Source organism: Castor canadensis, chromosome 8 (assembly GCF_047511655.1).
Source record: "Castor canadensis chromosome 8, mCasCan1.hap1v2, whole genome shotgun sequence".
Classification (NCBI taxonomy): Eukaryota; Metazoa; Chordata; class Mammalia; order Rodentia; family Castoridae; genus Castor; species Castor canadensis.
Genome location: NC_133393.1, coordinates 83,468,438 through 83,495,748, shown reverse-complemented (window position 1 = coordinate 83,495,748; position 27,311 = coordinate 83,468,438). Strand labels below are relative to the sequence as shown.

Here is a 27,311-nt window from a genome sequence, read left to right as displayed (position 1 = left end):
ACATGTACTATATATGATTAATCATTGGAGAGAGGTAAAGGAATAGACACGTGAAGAACAACAAAGAGAAACATAGCATGAATCTGCAAATATTCTATTTCTATTTCTTTTGCACTTATTGCTGTTTCTGGGAATTGAATCCAGGACTTGTGCATGCCAGGTGAACACTCTACCACTCTACCACATCCCCAGACCCTCTATGTTTTTTATACTAAAAATGACAGGCAAAGTTAAAAACCCAAAAGCCGAATGAACCACAGGAGGAAAAACTGAATGAGAAATGACCTTTGATATAAAGGAAAAAGACAGAAAGTGATTCTGTCCTGACAATCTTGTGACATAAGCAGTCACATTCTACATTTGCAGGTGGGGAAATTGATGATAAGCAATTTGTTCTAGGTCAAGTAGACAACAAACTGCTGGGCCATGTGGTAAAGCAAAGGCTGGGGTTGTTAGACATTGGACCCTTTCCTGCATCAAGGACTCATCAGATCCGATCACCAGCAGTAGAATTCACAGTGTATCTCTGCTGGAAGAAGCTATGCAATCATCACTATTAAAGCAAATTCACTTCCCAGAGAATCACTAAATGTCCTTTAGACAAATGCAATACAAATACAACACTATTAGCCAGCTTTCATGAGGTTATGGTCAATAACAACCCCAAAATCTCAGTGGCTTTTCCAAAACTAAGGTTTATTTCTCATTTATTTCATATATTAGCTGTGGTTCCATGTAGCTTCTCCACTGGGGATCCAGGCTGAAGGAGCAGCTCCTTGGGGGGACATGCTGGATTTGTGGCATGACAGTGCCTAACTGCCATGACCCTTAAAGTGTCTGCCAGGAACTTCCTCTCAGACCTGGTGTACATGACTTCCTCCCACTCCATTGGCCAAAGCAAGTCACATGACCAAGACTGATGTCAATGGGAAGGGTAGATATAACGCATGCAGTATATGATTGCAGACAATAATACAAAAATTCTCTGCTTTTTGTAATCATCAGATGGAGTTTCTGTTCTAGTTTCCAACAAACATACTAACAGTTTCTTTTTATTGTTTATATAAATCATTTCTTTCAGAAGCACAGGTTGCTGGGAAAAGAATTAAGTATTCCCTAAAGTTCCCAGAAACCATCACCTTTTGAGGAAAATGCAATAAATAGTAAGCATTCCCATGACCCCTTCAAGTATCCTAAGATTCCTCCAAAATTGTTATTACTACACCGTAATTGTTTTAAATATATTCTCCTAGATCCACAGATTTTAATTAGATAATAATAATACTTCAAAAGAAACAAATAGCATCGATGCCCAGGCTGAGTTCATTTTGCTAAACAATGGTTTGGAATTTTCTCATTGTGGGCGTTGCTGTCTAAGTGGAAGGAAATTAAATAAGACGTGTCCATGCTTAATCTAATGCTCTGTTGGCGCCATCTTGAAAATCTTAATAGTCTTTGAACAAGTGATTCACATTTTCATTTTGCACTGGATGCCACAAATTATGTAGCCAGTCTGGCTCAGAATAGAAGTTTCCTCCCCTGGAACATTTCCCCCCATGCCTCTGGTAACACCAGGCACCTCTCCTATGTGTTCTCCTATTGCCCTGTGACTAAGGCCCTTGATATCCTGCACTGGAATTTGTTTATACATTGTCTTCCCCTCTGATCCATGGGTTCCTAGAAAGCAGAAACAATGATTAAGGCATCATTGTATTTCCCATATCTTCTACTTAGCAAACATTTGGTGAATAAATGATTATCAGACATGGTGTTACCTTCCTAAAATTTCCAGTGTTGTGAAATTTTTTTCTCTTGCAAAAGAAAGACAGCTTAGTCCTACCACAGGTTATTCGTGTGCCCTGTGGCAGATTTCGCCAAGTAAACTGGTAACAGGAGAGTCCTCTTTACACATCTGCAGACTGCTGTGACTTTCCCCAAAGGGACACAGAACTGGAGCAGGATCTCAGATCACAGGGACTGTTCCCCAGGTTCACTATTCTCCTCTCATATAATATAGAAAATCAGGGGCAGAGAGGTGGGGAAAGGGCGTGGGAGGGTGAATAAAATGCAAATATTGTGTACACATGTATGTAAGTGGAAAAATAATACCTGTAGAAACTATTCCAGGAATGGGCATGGGGGGAATAAAGGAGATGGTGGAGGGGGTGAATTCAAGTATGATATATTGTAAGAACTTTTGTAAATGTCACAATGTATCCACAGCACAACAATTAAAAAGAAAATTGTATGTGATGATTCACTGCTTTTAATTTTTGAAGTTTTCAGTTACTGCCAAAAGCACAGGACAAGAGACAAATGCAAATTACTACACTCCAAAGGAAAAACTAGAAATTTACACAGTGTACATTATTCAGATGCTACATGGGAATTAATGCCTCTATTTTTAACTTATAAGGTAGTTCTGATGCATAGGAAGTAGTATACACAGAATAAATTTCAACAAACCATAAAAGGATCAACATCTCTCCATATACTCTTATCTTAGAATAAAAATAAACTGGAGCATGGGGTACTTGTGCTTAAAAGAATTCTGGGCAGTTAACCAAAAACAAATCGAGAGAAATTACTGTAATGTTGGCATTGCTTAGATGGTCACAAGCATCACAGTCAAAGCACTCAGGCTTGCATTCTAAAGTTCCTAAGTTCAAATCCTGACTCTGCTGTTTCCTAAAGGTGTGACCTTGACTTATCTACACAAACCTCTCTCAGTTTCCTCATGTTTTAAGAATGGATGACAATCCCCACTGCCTCATGGGCTTGTTGAGGAGAAAGATGAAAAGATTTGCACATAGAGCCCTTAGCACAGAAAGTCTCAAGGAGCAGGTTCCCCTTCTTCCAGCAGCTCGGCAGAGGAAACTCAACATTCCCTCCTCTACCTTCACTCCTTTCATGCTGGATTCCTCTCTCCTCCTCCACATTAATCTCTAGTTATAGATCTGGTTAATCCCCAAACCACAATGATCAATAACATATCTTTGTAAAGAAATGCCCACAGCCTTGGTTTCCTTGGAACAATTTCTTCAGTAATGAGAATTTTGTGGACTTTGAAAATATATGGATAAACATACATCAGGGATGCCTTGCCAACATCACTAAGTAACTTTAAAAGGTCAAGTGAATAAAAAAAAGAAGTCTGGCTTTGCTTTACTGGAAAGGAAATGGTGTCACTGGTAACTTTCTGAAGAGAGGCACCTTATATACAAAACATGAACCTCTTACACTCACCCCAAGAGGATGGTTCTCTGTGACATTTTCCTCTCCAGTTAACCTTAATGTTCCTCATAAATAATATTTGACAAGAAAAAAATACTCACTAGGAAAGCTATTTTTAAAAAATCCTATCTTCAGATATGCACGTCTAATGTTTGCAGCTATGTTTAGTTTTTTCATGATTTCACTGTCTGATAATTCAGGAGTAAAAAGCTTTAAAGCAACAATTACCAGGTGCCTGCCTTGATGAAAATAACCAGAGAGCTACCAAAATCTTGATTCCATGTAGAGTTATATGGATAAGTAATGTAATGATGATTTTTAACAACACCAGAATTTGCTGCAAAAGAAGTTTAATATTATCAACAAACATCCATTAAGTAATGGCTCTATATATTGGGCTACAGTGTTGCGAGATTCTGAGACTCAATGGTCCAACCACACACAATTCTACTCCAGTCTGGAGGGTCCAAAAACTGAAGATACAGTAGCTCATGAGAATAGGAGACAGAGAATTAGATTTAAAGTCAGAGGACCTGACACCTGGACTCCAGGCGAGAACTAGAGGTCGGGTACCAGTTCTCAGAGACCGCACCAGACCTCTGGGTGTAGTATCTCCCCAGCTACACTCATCCTGTCCTCTCCAGTGGGTGGTGCCTTCTGTGGGCCACCCCCAGCAAGGGAGGCAGGGACAGCAACTAGGAAAGGAAGAGGTGATCCTTTTCCGTATAAGAGAGAACCAGGATTCTTTTATTATTATTGTTGTTGTTGTTGTTGTTGAGAAGAGGAAACCTAGCACTGGCAGAGGGGCCTTCTCTGCTTTTATCTTTCAGGTTTGACTCCTGGCACTGGCTGTGAAACTTGGAACTTTGAGGTTCAGGGAATTCAGAGAATTTGGTGGCCCAGTGTTTAGGGAGAAAGGGAAGTCTGGGGTGTAGATTGACCCTGCCTAATGACGTGTTTCTGGAAGTGGGTGGGCAAGTTGACTGGACATTGGGCTGTTGCAGTGATGGTGAGGAAGATTCTTTTCTTGGCTGCACGTCTGTCAATAATTTTCTTCCCTGAAACAGAAAGATTATGAGGGGCTGGGGGTGTAGCTCAGTGGTAGAGCACTTGCCTAGCATGTGTGAAGCCCTAGGTGTGATCCCTAGCACCAAAAAAGTAAAAAGATTATGCTGAAGAGTAATTTGGAATAAGTCACAAGATAGGTTTAGGAAGTGTTGGGTTTCAGATGAACATGGCTTTTGGTGTCTTCCTGTGATGACCCCCACCCGGCACTGCAGCACCAGTCTCATGAACGAATGTGTTGTGAGCAAGCGCCCGTAGCATACATATCAAACATGCGCCAGAAAAGCAAGTTCTAGTGTGGGGGGAGAGTAAATATTTCTGTTTTCTGAAAAGAGTTATTTTGTACTTTGTTTTCTATTAAAATGTATCTAGTTTCAAAAAAAAAAAAAAAGTCAGAGGACCATGGCTTGAACTCTGGTACGAACTTTTTGGAGAGAGGCCTTGAACAGAGATCATTTAACCTCTCTCTCTCTGAGTCCTTAATTTTCTCAGTTATTAAAATTGAAATAAATATGGCCCTTATTTATTTCAGGAGATTGGGGTGCTTGAATAAAACTGTAGAGGACAGGATTTTATAAACTATTACAGAAACAAGAAATTGTTTCATTTGAAGCTCTGAGGTGGATTTGACATCCTATGTGACTTTACCCTGAGACTCACAGAGGGATGGTTGTCATGTCCAACACTGCAAGCAAAATTGAGTGTATCTGCATGTAGTCATTTTTCTGGGTAGAGAGACCATAGCGCTCATGAAATTCTCCAAAGGATCATTGGTTCCTCTCTTCCTCTCCCCTGCTCCTTTGTCGCTCATGACTGATCCTCTTCCAGCCTGTCAATTGAATGGGTAAAAATTCCATTTCAGGGCCAGATGCAGCTCAGTGGTAGAGTGCTTGCCTACCATGCATGAGGCCCTGGGTTTGACCCAAAAAAAAATGCATCTCAATGCTGTTTTAGTTTACTTTTCTCAAATTAGTCAAAAAAGTTAAATATCTTTTCCCTTTTGTTGCCAATTTGCATTTCTTTCTTTATAAATTGTGTTCATATTCATTTTACCTTTGCTATTGAAATATGCAAAAGAAATATTTTTGCTTTCTACAGTTCTCTGTACACTTTGCTTATGCTTTATAACAGGCAGGTTATTGGAGTATGTACTGTCAACAGCTCCTCAGAGCAAGGGCAAAGAGATAGCACCACATTAAATGTATACACTACCTTCAGAAAGGGAGAAAAATTAGGTAAGGAAATATAGTGTTTCTGTGATATGTGGTGTTTTTTAAAAATTTGTTTTGAGCTTAATGGATCATAGATCATTTTGATCTATGATTTATTTGTCTTATTTTTACCACCTTCAGCTCTTCCAGGTCCTCACACACGCTAGGAAAGCATTCTACCACTGAGCTACACCCCTAACCCATTTACCTTAAATGTTCTATGGTCAAATCTGTAGAGCTTTTTGTTAATTTCCTGGGTTTGTTTTCATGCTTTAGGAGGAATTTTCTAGTCAAAGAGAAAGGTTTTTTTATAACTGCTTCTAGCAGTTTAATGTGTTTATTATGAAAATCTTTTATGCATTTGTAATTTTTGTCTGTATATGATAAGATCTCAACTTACCTTTTTTATCAAATCATCCTAACACAGTCCATCTTCTCAGCCACTTCATGACATGCTAAGACTTCATACATATTTGACCCGTTTCTGAGCTCAATATGCTGTTCCATGTTTCTGCATCTCTTTTGAGCTAAGACCACATTGTTTAACTACCACCACTTTTAATGTCCCAGCTAACCTCATGACTCACCTACTTCAAGTCTTTATTAAAACTGTGAGTAGAGTACAATTTCTGTCCTCTCCCACTTCCCACCCCAACTGTGGCGCTCTCTAGCCCCTCCATTCCTTCATTCTTCTTAACACTCTGATTTTCTATATTTTACTTATTTATTTTCATATTGCCTATATCTCTAAGCTAGATTTAAGTTCCATAAGAAAACAAATGTGGGTCTATTTGATTCACTTTTGTGGAGCTCCAGTGGCGCAACCAGTTAGCATGCGGTACTTATATGATTCACTTTTGTATTCTCAGTCCTAAATACTTCTAAGCACAGAATAATTCATCAAACATATTGTTGAATTAATGACTGTCTGGTAGAGAAAAACTTCCCACATTCAACCATTATCCTTCTTTTTGAACATTTACCAGCTCTTTTTACACAACCATTCTTCCATGAAACAAAGAATTAATGTGACAAGTTGAAAAAAATTCATGGGATTTTTGATTAGGCTTAATGTTAAGTAAGCTGATTCTTTTAGGGAGAACAGATGTTACAGTATTGAACACATCTAAGTAAGAATCAGTTATTTATCCAAGCTATATCTTATGTCCCTCAGTATAGCTCAATAATTTTATTCATTAATGACCTGTGCTTTTTATATTAAGATGATTTCTAATCATTTTGTGATCATTTTTATGAGTCATTCATTTATTCAACAAACATTTACTGTGGCCTACTATGTACCAGGTGCTACTTTAGGAGTAGTGAATGAAATTGTCTCTGCCTTCATGCAATTTATATTCTAGTGGCAATGAAATTCTGTTTTCCCTTATGCTTTCTAAATGGTAATTTGGGGTAGAAAGCAACTGAATTTTCTATATTTTAACTTGCCTTCTTATTAAGAAGCTAATTTTTCATAAATTCTCTTATTGTTTCTAAAAGTATTAAAATTGTTTCTAGTTCTACCAAGCAGATTGTGATAATTTTCCTCTCTGTTTTCAAAGGTACACACATCTGGTTTACCTTCTCCCTTTGTCCATGACTACAATGAAATATTCCAATAGTCTATCTATTTTCCTATACTTGCACTTCTGGAAATTAGGCCTGTACAACATGTTACAAGTTTTATTTTGAGTGAGTCAAAACATATGATAGGATAGTTGACAAATGCATGCAATTGAATCAAAAGCCATTGTGAGAAAATATTAATTTCTCTCTTTTTCCCCACTAATTGTTGTTGCAAATTGATAAAAGAAAATTAGCTGGGTGCTAGTGGCTCACACCTGTAATCCAAGCTTCTCAAGAGGCAAAGATCAGAAGGATCGAGGTTCAAAGCCAGCCAGGCAAAATAGTTCACAAGACCCAATCTCAAAAAAAAAAAAAAAATCACAAAAAAGGGCTGGTGAGTGGCTCAAAGTGTAATCCCTGAGTTCAAACCCCAGTACCCCAGTACCTCAAAAATACAGGAAAGAAAAGAAAGTTAAAGTTAGTTTGGTTTGTGTTTAAGAGGCTAAGTCATTTACTAAATCAAATGGTTTGTGTTTAAGAGGCTAAGTCATTTACTAAATCAAATACTGAGGAATCTATTTTTTAAAAAAAACACAGGATGCTTAGCTCTACTTAACTCTCTTACATGATTCTCTATCGACTATTGGTATAAAACTGAAATAACTAAAGATTTAATTTGCATATCCAAGCACATTGAAGTGAAGATGCATAAGTTTTACACCACATTTGTAAACTAGGATTTTCTGGGGGTGTTCCATGTGTCGTGATAAAATAAAACCAAGATTAAGAACAATGATGGAGTGCCCATTTCTACAGCTGAAGACAATAAACTGTGCATCCTCAACTGTCCTGCCCATGCTTAGTAGGTAAGTGATAGAGCCTGGACTCAAACTCCAGTGCCCATGCTTTCTTTCATTTGGCATTATGCACATAGTTGACACATTCAAATTCATTTCCTCACCTGCCTGGAAGATTTCTTCAGTTGTTACCTTTGCATATTATTATAGTAGGGCATTACCTGGTTAAAAAAAAATGCACATGTGGCTTTCAATTTTACCACACCCTTTTCCTAGAGGTTTAAAAAGCAAATATATGTTTGAAAACAGTAAACTCTTACAATAGTCCTATGTGTGGGGAGGCAGAAATGATGAGTCTTCTATGATATAAATCAACATTCTAATGGTTAAAAAATAGGCGTACCCATTCATAAGTGCCACAAAGCACCCCAAACTGAAGAGGAAGGAATAGCTGAGTGGAACTGATAACAGCCTGGCCTACAGAGGAAGCACGACAGCCATTACAAGCTATTGAAAAGTTCCATAGAAAAAAATGACATACAGCAGGAAATTCCTGACCAGTAGTGTAATCTCTTACATAAATGTGTTGGCAGATAAATGCATTTTTTATGATTTTGCTTATGCCTGCTGTTTACTACCCCTTTAGATATGTCACCTGACAAATATATTATAACTTTATTCAAACTTGGGTTAGTGGTATGATTCAATAAATTGTAGGTTCATCTTCATTCCCTCAGAATGCTCTGGCCTTTTGTTACCAAGTGGGCAAAGAGGTTAGTAACTAAAATATATTTTTAAAAATTGCTTCAAATTCACCCCCAGGAAAAGCACTATATTAAGGATTCATTACAGAAGTACCCTAACTTACTAGTATAGTATGTAAGAAGTTAGGCAGTGGAAATTTTAAAATATAAGCTACATCTTGGACTCCAGTAGTTCATGCCTATAATCCTAGGTACTTGAGAGGCTGAGATCAGCAAGATCATGGTTCCAGGCCAGCCCAGGCAAATAATTTGAGAGAACCCCATCTCCAAAATGACCAGAGCAAAATGAACTGGAAGTGTGTCTCAAGCAGTGGAGCACCTGATTTGCAAGCATGCAGCCCTGAGTTCAAACTCCAGTCCCATATATAAATAAATAAAATATAAACTGTAGCCATAATGACAAGACTATCAACAATACATTGAGAGAAAAGAGCTAAAAAATAAACTGATATGTATTGAACTCCATATATATGAAAATATTTACTTAAATGTTTTACTTATATATCATTTCATTTTTATAACAATACCATAGAATGGGTATTATGTTCATTCTACAGAGCAGAAAACTGAGTTTCTAAGAGATTAAATGACATGGTCCATGCCCTCTGCTGCCTAGGCAGAACTAGATTTAGTAATTCCTGGCTCTACTGCCTTCTTCCTACCCAGCCCTGGGTAAACCACTGAGTCTTTGACAGACTGTAAAATGAGAGTGAAGACAGCTACCTTACCACCTCCAAAGGCTCCCAGAATACACTTAATAAACAACTAAACAGAACACAAGTAGTGGTTGCTATTAATACAAATAGTCAAGCTAATAAGAGAAAGTGATAAAGATTGATTTCCAAACTGTTTCCTCGGACACTTTGTTTTCAAATGCTTCATGATGCAATACTGAGCTGTGTTTTCCGGGCAAGGTCTTACTGGTTGTCAATGAATCATTTCCTTCATATTCACATGAAAGATATGCCTGGGTAGGTCAGGTTCCCACCCTGCTTTATCTTCACAATCCATACATTGTAAGTAGGTAAACAGCACTGTTCAGAATCTCACATATAGAAGTCTAAGAGTCCCTCTTTATAAATATTTCCAGTGCAAAGTACTGTGGGTCATTGGCCTATTGACATTGGGCCTATAGTCACAAGTCCATGAATGGAAAGGCAGCAAACTACATGGCAGGTTTTCCACTCTTCTTGTCAACTAAACTTGATTTTCAAATAAAATCTTAGGTGGAACCAAGAGTATAGTAAAAATGGATAGTGAGAGCAATATTTTATTAGACTATTTTATCAGTTCAAATTTGTAACATGTGTTTATTATAAGATTAACTAACACAAATAATGAATTTTAAGGAACACAGAGAGTTTGAATGGAAGTTTATTCATGACATTGATACAAGTCTTAAAACTCAGTATCCAATTTATTTCATCTTATTTTGTTTTCACTGAGTTGTGCAACTCTGATTCACAAGCAATTGCATATGAGAACAGGTTTTTATGGTTCATTGTGCGAGAACCATATGGGCATATAATGCACTTTGAGCATATTCAGCCCTTGTTACTCTTTCTCGTTCCCCCCTTTATCACAAAATTTAATGGGTTTCATTATTCTATTTTTAGACATGTGTACAAAGTACTTGGATCATATTCATCCTTCTTCACCCCTCCTTTGGCCCTCCCAGTGGATCCCACCCCAACAGTGCCCCTTTCACATTCTTGGCATTTTTTCTTAGGTCTAGATTCTACTCTCTCTTTTTTTTTTTATTAGATTTGGTTTTTATTGTATAGCACACATATCAGGGAAAAATGCTGCATACACAACTGCAAGTCATGTGAGGGAGAAAAAGCTATAAAATAAAGAAAGAAAGCTGCAACTACTTTAGTTATGCAGTGCTGACCTGAGGAATCCATGCAGCAAAGGAGTTCTGACCTGTGAGAGAGGATTTTTGACAGTGGCTGCCCCAGATTTCTGCAGCCTCTGAGGCCCCAGGCCCAGGCCTCTGCGTAGAAAGCCCCAGCCTGTTTGCAGAGAAAGCCTCTGCATTTTGGCAGGTCTGGGTCCTGGTCTGGCAGGCAAGAAGACATTCCTAATGAATCTCGATCAGCAAAACCTTGTAGCCGTCTCGAATCTATGATGGTAGAAACTGTCAAAGATTTCACCTTCCTTTTCTTGTATTACTTTTTAGAAGCTCCTTTCCCAGCTCCCATGCCCTTGGGGCAGAGAAGGCACCAACCCAGTCTGCAGGCCTGAGCTGTGACCTGGGATGCATGTGCAGGAGAGTGGGGTGGACACCTTCCTAGAGAGATGACATGGGGTGAAGGCCCAAGCTGGCCAATGGAGGAGAAAGGAAAGGAAAAGGAAAATGCCAAGACACCAAAAGAGAGTAGCGGTAGGGGCAAAATCTCAAAACAAAAAGAAACCAAAACCCTACCAATGTCTGATCAAAAATTTAATGGATATTTTTAGACCTAAATTTCAAGAGAATTTCAATAATATAGGAAATATTAAACATACTAAACCCCTTAACATAATCCTGTCATAGAGAGGCACTCAAGAAATATTTGTTATTTGTTGCATAAACAATAACTACTACAGCAATTTGGTAAGTTATCTTTTGAAATCCTAATGCCATTAAATGGGTTTTAAAATATGCTAACATGGGCTTTTACAAGAGTAATTGATAGTATTTTTTAACTCAATTTTAAAAAGCTGAAATCATAGAAATTAAGACAAAAATCAGTTTAAAACAAAAGTAACTAGAAAAGGAAATCAATCCCATATTTTCAAATAAACATAGCAAAAACATTCTAATTGTTCTGCTGTTGTCACTTGGAAGGAGCCTCAAAACACATTGTTATAGGAAAACATCTCATTCATTGGAACATTATAATTATAGTAGCAAAAGTCTGAAAACAACCTAAACTTCCACCAATAGAGGACTGGCTTTGAATAAATTTGGTACATTTATGCAAGAGAATACAACATAGCTAATTAAAATAATAAAGTAGATCTCTATATGCTAGTGTGGAAGAACCAAGAAAGCCTGCTAAATTTGAAAAGCACAGTGTAGCTGAACAAGGAGCGATGGAGTCCCCTTACATGGGGCTCTCAAGTCAGTGTGTAAGGCTGGATTTGCACACGGTCCAAATGTCCCCCAAAGATCCCTCAGGGAAATGCTCACAAAGCCTCTGTTAGAACATATTGCACCAGCTGGTGTTGCCTTTGGCATAAAAAGGCATTGCTAGTTCTTCAGTTGCCCAGCAGATGAGACTGGCTTCCATTTAGGGACCACATTTGCAACAAATACAGCCTTTAAAAGCCAGCCTCTAGCCAACTTAAAAAAGAAGAAGAAGAAAATCCTGCCATTTGCTACAAGGATGAACCAGGAGGATAATACACTAAGTGAAATAAACCAGACACCAAAGGCCAAAAACTAGGACTTGCAGAGTGGCTCAAAGAGTAGAGTGCTTGTCTAGCAAGCATGAGGACCTGAGTTGAACCCTTAGAACTGTCAAAAAGAAAAGGACCAAAAATCAAAAACTTATGTGAAGTATCTGGCAGAAGGATAGCTGCCAGAAGCGAGTGGATGGGGACATGGGGAAGAGTCTAATTAACATGTAAGACTCTTGAGTGCACAACTTGCACAAGTTCTGGAGATCTGCACACACCACTGTGCCTGAGGTTAGCAATATTTTAGTGTATGCTTAAAAGTCTGTTAAGAGGGTAGATGTCACATTCAATGTTCTTACACAATCAAATAACAAACTTAAACAAATTTTTTAGAAAGCTGACCTCATCCTGGGCTCAGGGCTGTGATGCTGAGGGCCAGCCCAGCCGAAGGAAGTGTGGGTCAGTATGTCAGTTTCCATTCAGCCACTGATGGGATGGCATGTGGGTCACCAGTGCTGAGTCTCTCTCTCTCTCTCTCTCTCTCTCTCTCTCTCTCTCTCTCTCTCTCTTTTTCCACTATTTTTGTTTTGTTAAATACATGCAGTTGACAATATAAATCAAATTCACTTAGGGTGCACCTCCACTGTCAAATTCTCCCATGTGTATAAATCAACAAATAAAAGTATACACATATCCACATATATGCCTTCCTATATAATATCTGGAGATATGATCAAGAAATTATCAGCACAGGTTTCTTTCGCCAAAACAGCTAGGAGACCTGGAGACCTGGAGTGAGAAGGATCCGTTTCACTGCAGTATTTTTGTATTGCTTGAATTTTTATTATGTATAGGTTATAACTTTTTAAAAATACCATGTTTTAAACTGGGCATGGTGGTGTGTGTCTATAATCCCAGCACTCAGGAGGCTGAGTCAGGAGGATATAAATTTCAAGGCCATGTGGGCTACATAGTAAAAGACCCAGTCTCAAAATAAATAAATAAAAAATAAAAGTCAATAAAAATGCCATGTTTCACAATGCACATAAAATCTAATGGCTTAAAAAAATTTAAGATTTAAGCACAGACTGAATACCTCCTGCTGACAACAACTTACTTTATCTGCATGGTAATGTTAACCTTTGGGGGCCCTTTCAATTTTTGGTAAATGCTAAACCTCTTACCCTGTGGAATACATATGGATACACACATATAAACCTGTGAAGCCCAAAAACTCTAGACTTAAAGCTATCATACTATGACAACATCTCTATGTGGGACTCTTGCCAAAAAGGTTTAATGTAATTCTCTTCATGAAGGCAGAGTCTGATGAACTGAACATACGAGACATTCTTCAGTCTCCCCAGCCAAGGCACTTCAAAGCTTCAATGCCATGAAATGAAGCAAAACAAAAACATAAATCCCATGTAACAAATGCATGTGTGAACCTTAAGCAAATTATGAATGGGGGTCCTGGGTATTGCTCAGTGGCTGCTTAGTTTGGGGTTGATCTCACAATGTTGAAAAAAATTATGAATTGGGGAGGGGAAAAAATCTATAAAATATATATCTGGAATGATTAGGAAAATCTGTATATGGATTCTATCAAAGATAATGCTCTAAAATTACTGTTTATTATATGAGTGTGATTGTACCTGTTGAACAACTGAGGGATGAAATGTCATGATGTCTGCCAGTCGCTTTTTTTTTTTTTCTTTTTTCTGTATTGGGGTTTGAATTCAGAGCCTACATCTTGAGCAACTCCACTAATCCTTTTTTGTGTGATGGGTGTTTTCGAGATAAGATCTCTCAAACTATTCACTGGGGCTGGCTTTGAACATTGATCATCCTGATCAGTGCCTCCTGAGTTGCTAGGATTACAGACTTGAGCCACCAGTGTCCGGCTGCCACCTACTTTTATGGTTCAAAAAATACACACACAGATAATACGAATGAATGTGACAAGATATTAACAACTGGTGAAGTTGTGCAAAGGGTATTTAGGTGGCTTTTCTATAAGTCTGAACTTTTTCCATATAAAATTAAAGGAAGGGCTGGCGGAGTGACTCAAGGGCTAAGAGCACCTGCCTAGCAAGCATAAGACTGAGCTCAAATCCCAGTGCCGCCAAAAAACAAAAACAAAAACAAAAAAACCCTTTCATTCTCTTGTAATTCTAACAGTGTCCACCACCAAATTTTCCCCTCTCCCCTCTTCCTCATCTCCCTCTCTATTTCCAAAATGGATAGATTGAACTGTTGAAGAAATTTAGCGCTCAATTCATTTCTTCAAAAAATATTGTGAAATATAGACAATCAGTATGAGCTTATGCTCTGTTGTCTTTGTTTCTCCTGCTAAACTAAGAGCTTGGTGGGGTCGGAAATGATGCTCTCCATCTTTAGAGCCCCAGTGTTGAAACACAATAGAGAGAAGCAATAAATCTGGGCTGAACTAAGACTTTGAACAAGTTTATTGATCTTTGGGACTTAACTGTGTTCTTTTTAGCAAACTGGCTAACAGATTATATAGGAGTTTGAAAAAAATGTTGAAATCAAACCACTAAAATGATCTTTTGAGGTTGTCTATCACACAGCAGAGCTAAAACAAGCCTGGCTTCTAGTAGCTTTGTACTCCCTTAGCAAGTATGGAAATATAAAGCACAGGGGAAGTGAATCAAGTTAAGATGCTTGCACAGCCATCTGTGTGTGCTGCTGGCTTCATCTGACTTCTATGTGTTCTGTTTTTATTCTCTAATATGAGATGGACAGCATTTTCTGTGATGATGGAGCTGCAGACCCTGTCTCTGGCCCCACAACACCATCCCACTGTATAGCAAATTGGAAGCTAAATGATAGAAAATGATGCCAAGGGATTTAACAGGAGAGAATGCTGCATTGCACACCATTCCCACTATCCAGCCACTGTCCAGGAATGGAGGCAACACTGAAATGCTTGCAGGGGAACACATGGACTGTCACTACACATGTGCAGAGCACACCAACTAAACTGTGTTAAATATGAAGAATATTGTGCATTATCCATTAAAACTAAAATCAAATTTATCTACTGCAATTACTGTTTACTTTTTAAAAAATATTTCCTCTTAATTTGACTCCCCATTATTTTCCCCCCTCTTTTTCATGAACTTTCTTTTCTTTTTGGCGGTGTCTCTAGAAAGGAAATACATGGCCCTTCTCTAATTGATACTTAACTTCTGCAGAACTCTATGAAATAACATTATTCTGTCTACAATAAGGTATAGGAGAGCCAATGCAGCCTCTTTATTTAGAAGGCAAAATAATTAGTGGAAACAGAATTAAATTTAAATATATATATGGTTTTTTGCCATGAGTGACAAAAGTAAGTCTGAAGATTATTTTCTTTCTAGACTGAAAAAACCCAGGGCTAATGATCTCTTACCTGCCTTTAGGAAATTGCTTATTCTTTCTTTTTAAGACAAGTTTTGCCTCTTTCCTGTTTGCCTTCTTTCTTTCCATTGGTCCAAGAAGACAGAAGAGAATGAAAGAAGAAAGAAAGGTTTATAAAAACAGAACATAGAAAACCACAAAGCAGTATTCAGGCAAGAGCTCAACCGTTGAAATCAACTGGGAAATTTATATTTACTCATGCAGCAGTACCACAGGCTTGCTCTGGATACAATATATACTATTTCCCCAAACTCATGGTTGCCCTGTTGCATAATTACCCTGACCTACACAATGAACCTACCTCTTGCAATCCTCTCTAGCCACCACTGTCAATTGTTCTGGGCCTGGAAAATCAGAAGTTCAGATTTACATCCATGGAAATTATATGGATGCTAACACTAAAACTGTTGACCTGGCTAAAGGAAGAAGAATAGTGACACACTTCTCACTGACAAAATGGTTTGGGCCCATATTTATATCTATTGAAAGCCCAATGAAATCTATTTTCATGATTAAGCTTTAAAAAGTAATAAATGAGGACATTTGCAGCTGGGGTGATAGCAGAGCTCACTGGCTCAAGATAGTTGAGAACCAGGTGACATAAATAGTGATATGAGCTATATTCCCTACCCTAGCCACACACACCCCTTTTTTTAAATCTTCAAGTCCTCCCTATGTTTTTCTGCTTCTTTACCCTTTTCTTTCCCTTTCCCTCTTCCACACATATGCTGGTGTCAATGACTGCCAAAGACACCTGAACTGGTAGTTATTCTTGTCTCCCGGAGTCAAGACTATGAGCTCCTTGTTCCTCTTCACTCATTTATCAGGTCATGGCCAGCAAGATTTAGTTCAAATTAGCATACCATGAGCCACTTGTGAAAGTACTCTGATATTTACTGAGAAATTCCCTTGCCAGATCCAGAAAAAATGAAGAAGAGGACGTCTCTGTCTGTACCTGCAAGAAGCTCACACCTCAACAGAGGAAAACGAACATGCAAAGGACCAAATTCAATGCAAGAGAGAAAAGCAGAGGTGAAGCAACTGAATCCCAGTGGGGAGATAACCTCACTAATCCCTACCAAGACATTAAACTGCAAGCAGATTTTTTTCTCTTTTAAAAAGGCTCAAAAGTGAAATTTACTAGAGAAACAGTCACACAAAGAAATCTTCAACCTCAAAAGGCGTCTTTTCCCCCAAATTTCTGCATGAGGTGGGAGTTGCACAGATGTTTACTCTAAAGGAACTTTAGCATTAAAAGGTAACTAAGTTACCAGAGTTACTATTTGTAACTTACTTGTAATACTTACTACTTGTAAGTGCTATCACATGTGATCACTTTTACCTGAAAATAGCCCTCACCCTCACCTTATCCACAAGATGCTACAAATGAAGCTGTGCACAGTTGACTATTGTGCAGACAAGCTGAGCATCCCAGACTACACAACACAAAAGGGGATAGATAACTGACAGGTAGGTTATCTCTCTTCACTTCTTTTTGTTACCCAGAGAATTAAGCCTGTTCAGGGAAACTGGTCTCTCATATTTAACACTTCCCTAGGGTTGGACATCCATGACATGGAAAAGAAAACACCACTGGGAGAAGGTGTAGAGGGAGACAAGTGGCAATTGGAGGCAAACTGCAGCCCAACTTTTCCCTATGTCCCTGTCATGTCTTCCCAAAGTTAGGTAGATTTCTCAACCAAAAACAAAATCCCACACCCTCCTTTCCCACAAAGCACCATCCCCTAATGCAATGAGGAAGTGGGAAGTCAGTGAGCTGGGACTTGGGAGTCAGGCACCTCCATGCTCCATTCCAGCTGTGCATTTCCTAGCTTCTGGAATCTCTGAGCCCAAACATCTTCATCTGAAAAAAGGAAGGAGAAGAATAATGATGATAATAGCTAGTAATCATCAGTTAGGCACTGTGCAAAGGGCTTTACACACTGCTTTAGAAAAAAAACCTTAAGGCAATTATTAATAATTATTATTACAAGTATATTCTTCCTTTACAGAAGAAGAAATTGCAATTCTGAGAGGGAATTGAGTAACTTACCTAAGGTCTAACCCAAATACCTGAACTCTTGACCCTTTATACTGTTATAATAATTCCTGTCCACACAAGTGTTGAAGGGTTAACATTAGTGTCTATTGACTAATAGGAACTAATGATATTCTCACTCCTTTTCTTGAAGACAAGGTCTATGTAGCCCAAACTACATAAAATAGTGCTTTGAACACAAAATTTTCCTGCCTCAGCCACCCAAATGATGGGATTACAGGCAAGGGCCACCATACCAGTCTATTATCATTATTTTTGATGCCATTGATCAAAAGTATCAAAAGGGATACTTTTTTTTTGTTGCTTTTCTCTGTCCCCAGATTCTGGGAGCTTTGACAGCTAATAAGAACAAATCAACAAACCACAATCTGGCAAGTCTAAACCAGTGCCTGGGCACCAAATAACAAAATCAATGATGTTTCATCATTAAAATATATCTTTTGAGAATGAATGAGAGATCAAGAGGCAAGGAGATAGGATTCAGTACAACCTAAAATAGTTTCCCATGCATATGTTATTAAAAGTTCAGAATGACAAAATTTATGGGACAGTGTTTTTACATGTTTCAATTAGATTTCCTAAATTAAAATTATTTACCAGGCATAGTGGCACATAACTGTAATCCCAGCAGTCAAGAACGTGAGGCATGAGGATCTTGAGTTCAAGGCCAGAATGGGAACAAAGTAATGCCTTGTCTAAATATAGATATATAATTTTAATACATATATAGATCATATGCTAACTTATGCCCATTTGAACTGTACTTTTGTTCCATTCTTGTCTTTTGATTCACTTTTCATTATAAAGAAAAACAGTAAATTTTTTAAATCTCTGATAAGCTAAGATGCCAGTCAGATTAAACACAATAGCAAAGCATTTGGCAATATGGAGACTTTCCTTAAAAAAGTAAAATTATTATTGCATTTCATCACTTCCTTCCTTACTGCCAACTAATGTGCCCAGATCTGAAAGGATCATTCTCAAGCCACACAACTATTTATAATAGTGTGTTCATTGTCTTCCTTCCTCTAGCACATTGTCGGTGACCTTGACCATTTCAGGATGGATAAAATAGTGCCATCAACATATGTTTATGAAGCTCTAGACATCTTGTAAGAGATTTTGTAATTATTAAAAGCAATAAAGAGTGACAAGGATAGTTCTATACTATAATACTGTGTGTCAAGAGAAAAATGTCACCCTTACCATAAAGTACCCTGAGGCATAATTAGGAGGTAACAAAAGGAATGATTTCCTGGGCACAGTAATGAGAGGGCAGGGATAAAACCTGGCAGCAAAAGCTTATGCCTTCTCTTCAACACACCTGAGTAGAACCCCAGTCACGAGTCCATGTCCAAAATGTGGAACACCAAGGAATACCCAGGACAGCAGTACTCAGTAAGAGGTGCCAGCAAAAATTTCTGTGAGGAAATGAGGTATTTAGAAGTTTCTGACTTTTCCTAATAGCATCATTATGAAAATTAAAATAATGAATCCTCCCAGGCACCTACTACCAACATTAAAGGAATTCAAACTTCACAGTTCCTGAACACTCCCTACTCATAAACACAGATTCATACAGTCCCCACAGAACTATAAAGAAATTCTGCCAGAAGGTCTCCTTCCTGTTCATGTGTTTCTCATAAAATCTGGTCATATCTTTTCTCTTTTTCCTAACTTTTATCTCTGTGATTCCTGTCTGTTAAGAACAAAAAATTCAAATAAATGGGCCTCCAAGTGTCTGCTCAGTTAGCTGCACCCTAAAAAAGTCCCTTTCCCCAGGATCAAAAAAGAAAGCATCCAAGTGTCCTATAACACTAAGGCCCATTTGCTGCTTTAGCACCCCTTCCCTAAAATGGGAGCTCAATGGATACATGGCTATAGATGAAGAGTCTTGGGGCAGCTCCCCACACCCCTTGTCTGTCCTGGGCCCCTTCTTGTATAGGCGAGGACCAGCCTGGGCAGCTGCAAAGTCTGGGCATCAGTCCCCCTCACAGTCAACAGTGACTTCAAAGATGGAGCAACTTCTCCTCAAGGAACTGTTCCCCATACAGATCAATCATGTCTTCCTCACTTTTTCTATCACCATCTCACCTGTCAGCTCCCACTTCTAACCCAGTCTCTCCACTTAGCAGCTGTGTGACCTCTCTGGGCCTCAGTATCTTCAATCTGTAAGAGGAAGGTGGGAATAGTATTGATTACTGTTGTGAGGATTAAATTAGTTAAGGTTTTGAAGGTGCTTTAGAACAGTCCCTGGAACACAGTAGATAACAGGTAATTGCTAACCACTATCTCTAGCATTATTACTATCAGCAGTAGTATTACAATTCTTTATCACCAATACAAAGGTTCACAATACTCTTTATCTCCTCCTCCCTTATGCAAACTTGGGGGCAAATTGTTCAGATCCCCACTATAAGAGTCTATGCAAAGGGACAGGCTTAGCAAAACCCGATGCCAGAGTCTGGGATGTCTCCAAAGGTTTTTATTTTCTCTTGAAAGGAGGCACTGCATGCTAAACATGTCCTTTGTAGTATTAATAATCACCCAATGTGATGAAGAATCATACACATGTCAGTGACTTGATTCCATGGATATACGTCATGATTGAAATAGTCAAGGTCACAAACAATGGGATAAAGGGAAACAGTGACACCATCCCCCCTCCCTGAATTTCCTCCAACTTTTCTATAAAGTGCTCTCTTTAGCATTTTAGAGTCTGATATAGTGCTCATGTCTGGTGAACTCATTCTGTTCTGATAACATTTGTATTTTGAGCAACATCCAGTTCATAGATTGAAACAGAAAAATAACAGTCTAAAATAATCCCCAAACTTCTTTCCTCAGATAGAGGTCTTAGCCATGGCAGTTTGCATAGCATGTCACCCACTTCTTCTGTCCATAATATCCAGTAACACTCACAGGCTGTGGTTCTGAAATGATGGTCTACCCAAGGTTAAAAAATAATGATAGATCCAACCTTTCAAATTGGTTTTTGCCCACTCAATCTTTGCCAGCTTTGCCAGCTCTAAGATGATGACATGTTTCAATCACAGGAGGTTTTCTTTTGTGGGCACCTATAATTTCCACATATTTCATGAACTAATTCATCCTTATTCACCTTAAATATAGAGGGACATTCAGGCACCAGGCAAAGTAGATCCAGCCAGAATCACTGAAATAGTCTGTACTTAACACTGTAGTTCATCACTCAAGTTCAAGTGATGTAACCCATCTCACACAGTGATGTGACCCACCCTGTAGAACATCTACAGCTTGGTGGGGAATTGAGAAGGGCATGGCTAGACAAGTTGACGCGTTACTAGGCACTAACTATGGGAGTGAGGCTGATTCCAGATTTTGTCCCTCCCAAGCATGACCAGAGGGTAGCCATCCTTTCACTCTGCATCCATTCTGTATCCCTCTCTCATGGCTCATCCATCCCTAAGTGGGCTTTCATTTGTAATCATTGTCTGTTCTATGTTGTTCTGCCACTAGAGAGAGAAGATTCAGATGCCCATGGAGGGAGGTGTCAAGGGAAGAGTTACTCACAGTGACCTGACTCTAGACAAGACCACCTTAGCTTACAGGGTTCGTCTCCGGCTAGTATAATTTTCCTTACCTTATTAAGCAAAATGAGGGTAAACTCTCTTCCCAGCTTTGAGTTGTACTTCAAAAAGCTGCTTTCAATTACCATACTACAAATTAGCTATTACAACTCTCTCTATCCTACTAATTAGATTTTATTCTTCACATACAAAATTAGGTAAAATCTGTAGTAACCTTTTTACATATTACTTGTCATCTTCCCTGGCACCTTCCACTCCCATCCCCACCAACTACATTGGAACTTTATAACTTCTCTTAGGATATTCACTCTTTACATTCAATTTCTATAAAGGCGCCTAACACAGCAGGGCAAGTTTCAGATTTCTGATTGTTTGTTGGTTTATCACATGAACACCTCAGTTACAACTTGGCAAAAACTGTATTCTCAAAACTCACTCTTATTCTTAATATTTTTAAAACCATTTACCATTGTCCTCCATCTGTCCTCCAGTTGTGCTTGAATTAACTTCTTTCCTCCTCCCCTTTTTACAATTTCCTGCACTCCTGTCCTCCTTCACCATTTTCCTCTTCTATGACCGTCTCACCTCCCCACATCTAACTGCCTTCCAACTCAAGCCATGCTACCTCCTCAGTCATCCATCCTTCTCATATATAGAAAGGTCGACGTCTGTAGAGCCTTTTCCTCACTCCCTCAGTTAATAACTTTGATCTCTGTGCATCACACTGTTCAGGGAAACAAAGTCACTGAGACCACTTCCTTCCTGCAGGGAGCAGGAATTTTATTATGCTAGCGGACTCAGGGGAGATAAGTTCTCAAAACCCTGAGCCCCGATCAGAGTCAGGAGATGAGTTATACACCCCCCAGGTGGTTTTGCAGTAGATGCCTCACAGCTGGTCAGAGAGACAAGCCAGTTACAGAGAAACAAGTTGGTTACAGAGTTTCTCCCAATACCCCTACAGACTGTGGTCACAGTTACAGGAAGCCTTGCAGAGCCTAGCTGAAGGTCTGTGACACTTTTGACCTTGCAGAAAGCTATTTGTAGCCCCCAGAGTAGGGAATTCAAGGTAAATTCTAGATACACAGTAAATCCCAGAAAAATAGCCATGTTGGCTCCAACAACACTGCTGTGTTTCTCCCCTCCCTCCCTCCCTCCCTCCCTTCCTCCTCCCTTCCTCCTCCTTCCTTTTTAGGGATCCATAGTTTGGAGATCTGCTAAAATGTAAGGACCCAATGAAATTCATATGTACTATTTTTTTTTCTTTTTGTGATGAGGTCTCACTATGTAGCCCAGGCTAGCTTTGAACACATAATTCTCCTGCCTCAGCCTCCTGAGTGCTAGAATTACAGGAGTGTGCTACCTGCCTGGCCATATGCACTCAAAGTTTTACATAAAATGTCAATGCTGTACATTTAAAACCCTTTTCTGTAGCATGTCTATTATGTTATAACTATTCATTTACATATCTGTTTCCCTGATTAGAATGTAAGGAAAGGTTGGTATTGTGTTTCTTTTTTTTAAAAAAATCCTCTTTGTGTATACTACTGAGATTAGTATGTACAAAGTAATAAAAGTCATCAGCTGATTTCCTGTCCAGTGTGATATTCAGGTGTTAGGCTAATGCAGCTTCTTCCAAACATCGTTTGAATAACACTCCCACAATTTTTGTCACATCTGCTACAACCTGACCTACTATTTACTTAACATTTATGTAAATTGTTTATAAAATCTTTACCAAAGAATTCCTCCCATCTTTGAACACGTGCCATTAACCTCCCAAAAAAGATGTGAAGTCATTTTCTCCCCACCTCTTTGAATCTAAACTTGTCCTCTTACCTGGCTTAACCAATAAAAGATGGCAGAAATGTTTTTTGACTTCCTTAAAAGGCTTTGCAGTTTTCTTTTTCACTTTCTGCCATGATGTAAAAATGCCCAGGCCTGACTCCCAAGTGATGAAAGACCCCATGGAGAAGGAGGGGGGCTCCACTGCAACAGCCATTCTGGCCACCCACCCTGGGTTGCCAGACACACCAGTCTCTTTAGTCCATTCCTGCTGTTACAACAAATCTGAGCCTGGGTTAAATATACAAACAGAATTTTTTTCTCATACTACTAGAGGCTGGGAAGTCCAGGATCAAGGTGTCATCAGGTCAGCATTTGGTGAGATCTTGCCCTGCTACATAGACTGCACCTTCTTGCTGCATCCTCACATGGCAGAAGCTACAAAAAGGTCACATGGCAGAAGGGTCAACAAACAGGCTGCCTCAAGCCTTCTAAGGGCAGTAATCCCATTCAGGAAGACAGAGACCTCTGGACTTAATCACCTCCTAAAGGCCACACCCCTTAATATTATCACATTGGTATCAAATCCCAACATATGAATTTGAAGGAGACACCAACACTTGAACCATAGCAACTAGTAAAGCTGTCTTGGACTTTCCAGCTCAGGTAAGCTCCCAAGCCACAGGATGACCCCAACAGACATCAGGTGGAGAAGAATTGTCTGTCTGAACCCAGCCAACCCACAGAATTCTACTAAGTTCTGTTTTAAACCACTGTGTGTTGGGGGTTGATTGTTACACAGAAACAGATAACTGACATGTTGCTTCTCTTAAACTCTACTCTTTTTTTTTTTAACCTAAGTATGTGTTAAAAGAAAAAACTTTGTTACTTCCATAAATAGAAAGTTAGTATCACTTGCCATAAAACTAAACACAATGAAAGAACGAACAAATGCCATTCACCCCTAGCCAGACGTTGCTGCCTACAGAATCTTCTCTACCAGTTTCAAAGGAAGATTTCAAAGTGTAAGAGAGATATTAAGGATACACCAGAACCAAACTGGGATTCTCTCCTTAGTATAAATTGAACTGAAAGAAAGTGGAATGAAAATAACATGCTTACTCTGAAGTTTGATAGGAGTACCATCACCAAAAGTCGTTACTCTGTATAATAATATAGGTGGAAACATCTATGACAAACCAGATGAAAGTGTTACTCAAGTGACTCCCATTTGGAAGATGTTGCACCACTAACATTAAACACCAAACCTGGGCAGACACCAGGTGTAGGACCACATTTAGCACAGTGCTAAACAGAAAAGCGTTTGAAGAAAAGAAAAACCAAAATGCACTCTTGTCCTAAAAAGTGCTTATTTCCTATCAGAGGAGACCAGATATAAACAGTTATTACAGAGTAACCATGGTAAGTGTAAACTGTACAAGTTTTAAAATATAAATAAAGTCTTGGACTAGACACCAAACCCTAAGATTTTGTGCAAAAGTTTGAGGATGAGGTGAATATTTCTGGACCCATAATTTTCATCAGATTCTTAAAGTTGTTCACGGAAACACATTTCATAATTTGGAAGACTGGGTTAATAGTATTGTTCTTAGTCTAAGGATTTCTGTCTCAAGACTTTTCTAGATTGCCTGGACATTCTTTTTTAGTTTATAATTTTTGAATCATAACTTCAGTCTCCTTGTTCTTCTTTGTGACTTTATACCTTTTGCACATAGTGATATGAAAGTTGCCTTAAGTTCTCTGATGACCAAACTTCCTTCAAGAACTTTACCACATCTTAAGCTCTTTGATGCTAGAGACATGTCGTATTGCTTCCTGTCTTCTATTATCCATAAACATCTGTTAAATGAAGAGCCAACTTCTAGAACTCCTGTGGGAAGTTTTCCTGTCGTCTAGCACTGATCAAAACTGTGTTGTCTATTGACCAGACTATGAAAACTGAATGTGTATAACCTGAAATGTGTACATGATAAAATATTTTAAAAAACAAAAGGCACCAATTTCTTCCTGCAATGTGCTCTATGTGTATGTTCATAAATGTTTCTGGAATGGCATTTTTTATGTCTATGCCTGTTTAGGTCCATCTTGAATATTTTAAATGGTGTGGAGCTGTGTTTATTGACATACTGAATAAAGCAGCCATTGCGACATGATTCATATATGGGGTCTCTCAGCCTCTACTGGGCATGAAAGTGCTACTGTTGACATTTATGCTTTTCTCAGTGATTCTTCTTTTATCCTATTCCTCCAACATAGCAATTTTGTTTCTTTCTGGAACTTAAATTCAGTGAAAAGTATAGGTCTCTTAAAATGTGAGTATTTCATCAGAATTTGTTTTCAATTTTTTAGCTCTGCTGTGAACTGGATGAGCTGAAGCCTCCTCTGTTCAAAGTGCTTGAAGGTTTGACATTTAAATTTATTCTAAAATAGTTTTTGCATGAAAAACCAAGAAAGGGAGGATTGTGGTTTGTACCTTGGCATGCACTTTTATGTGAGTGGGACAGAAACAGAGTGGTGGTGTTGAAGTAGTCTGCAGGATTTACTGGCACTGATTAGGGCAGAAGTGGCCCAGGATCCAAACAAACCCATAATTCAAATGACTAATTCTAGCTTTCACCCAAGCCTCCACCCCATCCCTGTCCCCACACACAATCAGAATATATGGAAATGTTAATAAAGTCATCATCTCAACTCTTCAAAATGGCTGATTCTTTTGTTTGTTTCTTTGCATTGGTTATTCTTGAGATAGGATCTTGCTTTATGCCCAGGCTGGCCTGGACTGTGATCCTAATATTTATGCTTCCCCATGTAGCCGGGATGACAGGCATGCAAAACCATACCCAGCCACTGATTGAGATGGGGTGGCGAGAACTTCATCCCCTCTCCCCCATGCCCAGCTGGGCTTGAATTATGACCCTCACCACACCCTGCTATCTGAGTACATTTATACATATATGTATTCAAATACTCTAAAACTTTATTTTTCTAAATACTTTTTGACCTAAACTTTAATTTTTAAGGCATGTTTAAGTGTCACCTACATATACCCCTTGCCTGTTTCAGTACTTAAAATATGCTTTTCCTCCACCTGAACCTCTGAACCTTTTTAATAATACCTCCCATTATAATTAGGAGTTTGAATTGATTAGCCATGACAAGACACAATAATAGTCTATAGAGACTTAGTACAAACTGTGTATGAGTTGTGTACATGAAAACACCTGACACTTAGAATGTCCAGCTTACTAGTACAAGGTAGCAGATTTTCAGAAAAATACATCATAAATGGAGTAGCTGTCAGATGAGTGCCAAAGCTCCACCTCCAGTGGCCCCATATGATGACTTCAATGACAGCCCTTGGAATACCAAGGAGTGTTGTTTTCAAGCTAAACTGTTACCCATTTTCTCTTCGAGTATCTTCCAAAAAAGAACAAAGCATGTGTGTGTGTTCCTAATTTGAGGGTAGAGAGATTTAGAATCAGATCTTAGGTGCATGAGATGCCAATAAAGGCAACATTAGAAGGCAGAGTAGATATGGAGTGTGTCAGACCAGAGGTCCTGGAATGACTTCTTCAACTTCAAAAAGTCTCTTTTTTAGGGATAACCAAATGAACACATAAACCCTGCTTCCCCCCAAACCTAAAGAGTGAAAGGAAAATGTGGAGTGTTACTTTAAAGGTTGAAGGAAGAAGTACAGATGGAGCACAGCCCCTCAAAGTCTGTAGTGAGGGGAGGCTACCGATGCTCTAAGTCCTTTATTCAGCAAATGGGGTAATGAAGCCATCTGTACATTCACTCACCTGGAGCTCATGTCTATCTGGCAAAGGTGCCCTGTGTGCCTGAAGTGGCTCTGTATTCACACAATCATCCCTGTGGTAGAAGGGGTCCAGTGCAGACAAGAACAGAAGACAGAGAATCTCAAAGTCTTGGATGTAAAATATCCCTCCCTATTTCTCATTCCAACCTGATAGTGGTGTGGAAGGATCCAGAAACAGACAAACTGGATTCCGTTTCCAGCTGAACCAGTCTGAGCCAGTATTTTCATAAGCTGCAGGATGGATGTAAAGGCAACACTTACTTTACCAAAACAGTGGTGAGGTCAAGAACAGGCCTGGGAAGAGCCCATGTCTGTGTGTGCCCAGGAGGAGGGAGGCAGAGGGCTGCCCTTTCATGCAGTGCGCTGGTGCACATAGCACAGAGAAGGCAGACTGAACCTTCTCCACTGCAGGTGAGAGGCCAGTAAAGTCACAGAGCGGACACTTACGCTCCCACCACGGTCATGCTGCTGTGTCCACATACAGGTTCTCTTTCTCCTGAAGACACAGCTAATTGTCCCATGCTCCTATCTAAGACAATCCTGCCGCTGAGGTACTGGAGCCTACTACTTCTCATCTACATAAAGACATTGACCTAGCAGTTATCCTCCTGTT

At 39.0% G+C, this 27,311-nt stretch overlaps 2 long non-coding RNA genes across 3 annotated transcripts in view; one reads left to right on the top strand and one right to left on the bottom strand.

Moving 5' to 3' along the window:
• LOC141425743 (uncharacterized) overlaps window positions 1-16,502 on the top strand; it is a 47,580-nt gene extending 31,078 nt beyond the window's left edge. Inside the window, exons 3-4 of one of the 2 annotated variants that reach the window (XR_012450826.1) lie at window positions 7,814-7,942; window positions 16,367-16,485. This is a non-coding gene — a long non-coding RNA (uncharacterized lncRNA). Of the gene's footprint in view, window positions 1-7,813; window positions 7,943-16,366 lie in introns of both variants that reach the window. The other variant, XR_012450827.1, reaches the window with a different exon arrangement.
• A 677-nt stretch (window positions 16,503-17,179) lies between these two features.
• On the bottom strand, window positions 17,180-19,692 carry LOC141425742 (uncharacterized). The gene is made up of 3 exons (XR_012450825.1): window positions 19,604-19,692; window positions 18,834-18,930; window positions 17,180-17,314 (listed from the first exon to the last, which is right to left on the bottom strand). It is a non-coding gene; the product is annotated as an uncharacterized lncRNA (long non-coding RNA).
• Between the last annotated feature and the right edge of the window lie 7,619 nt (window positions 19,693-27,311).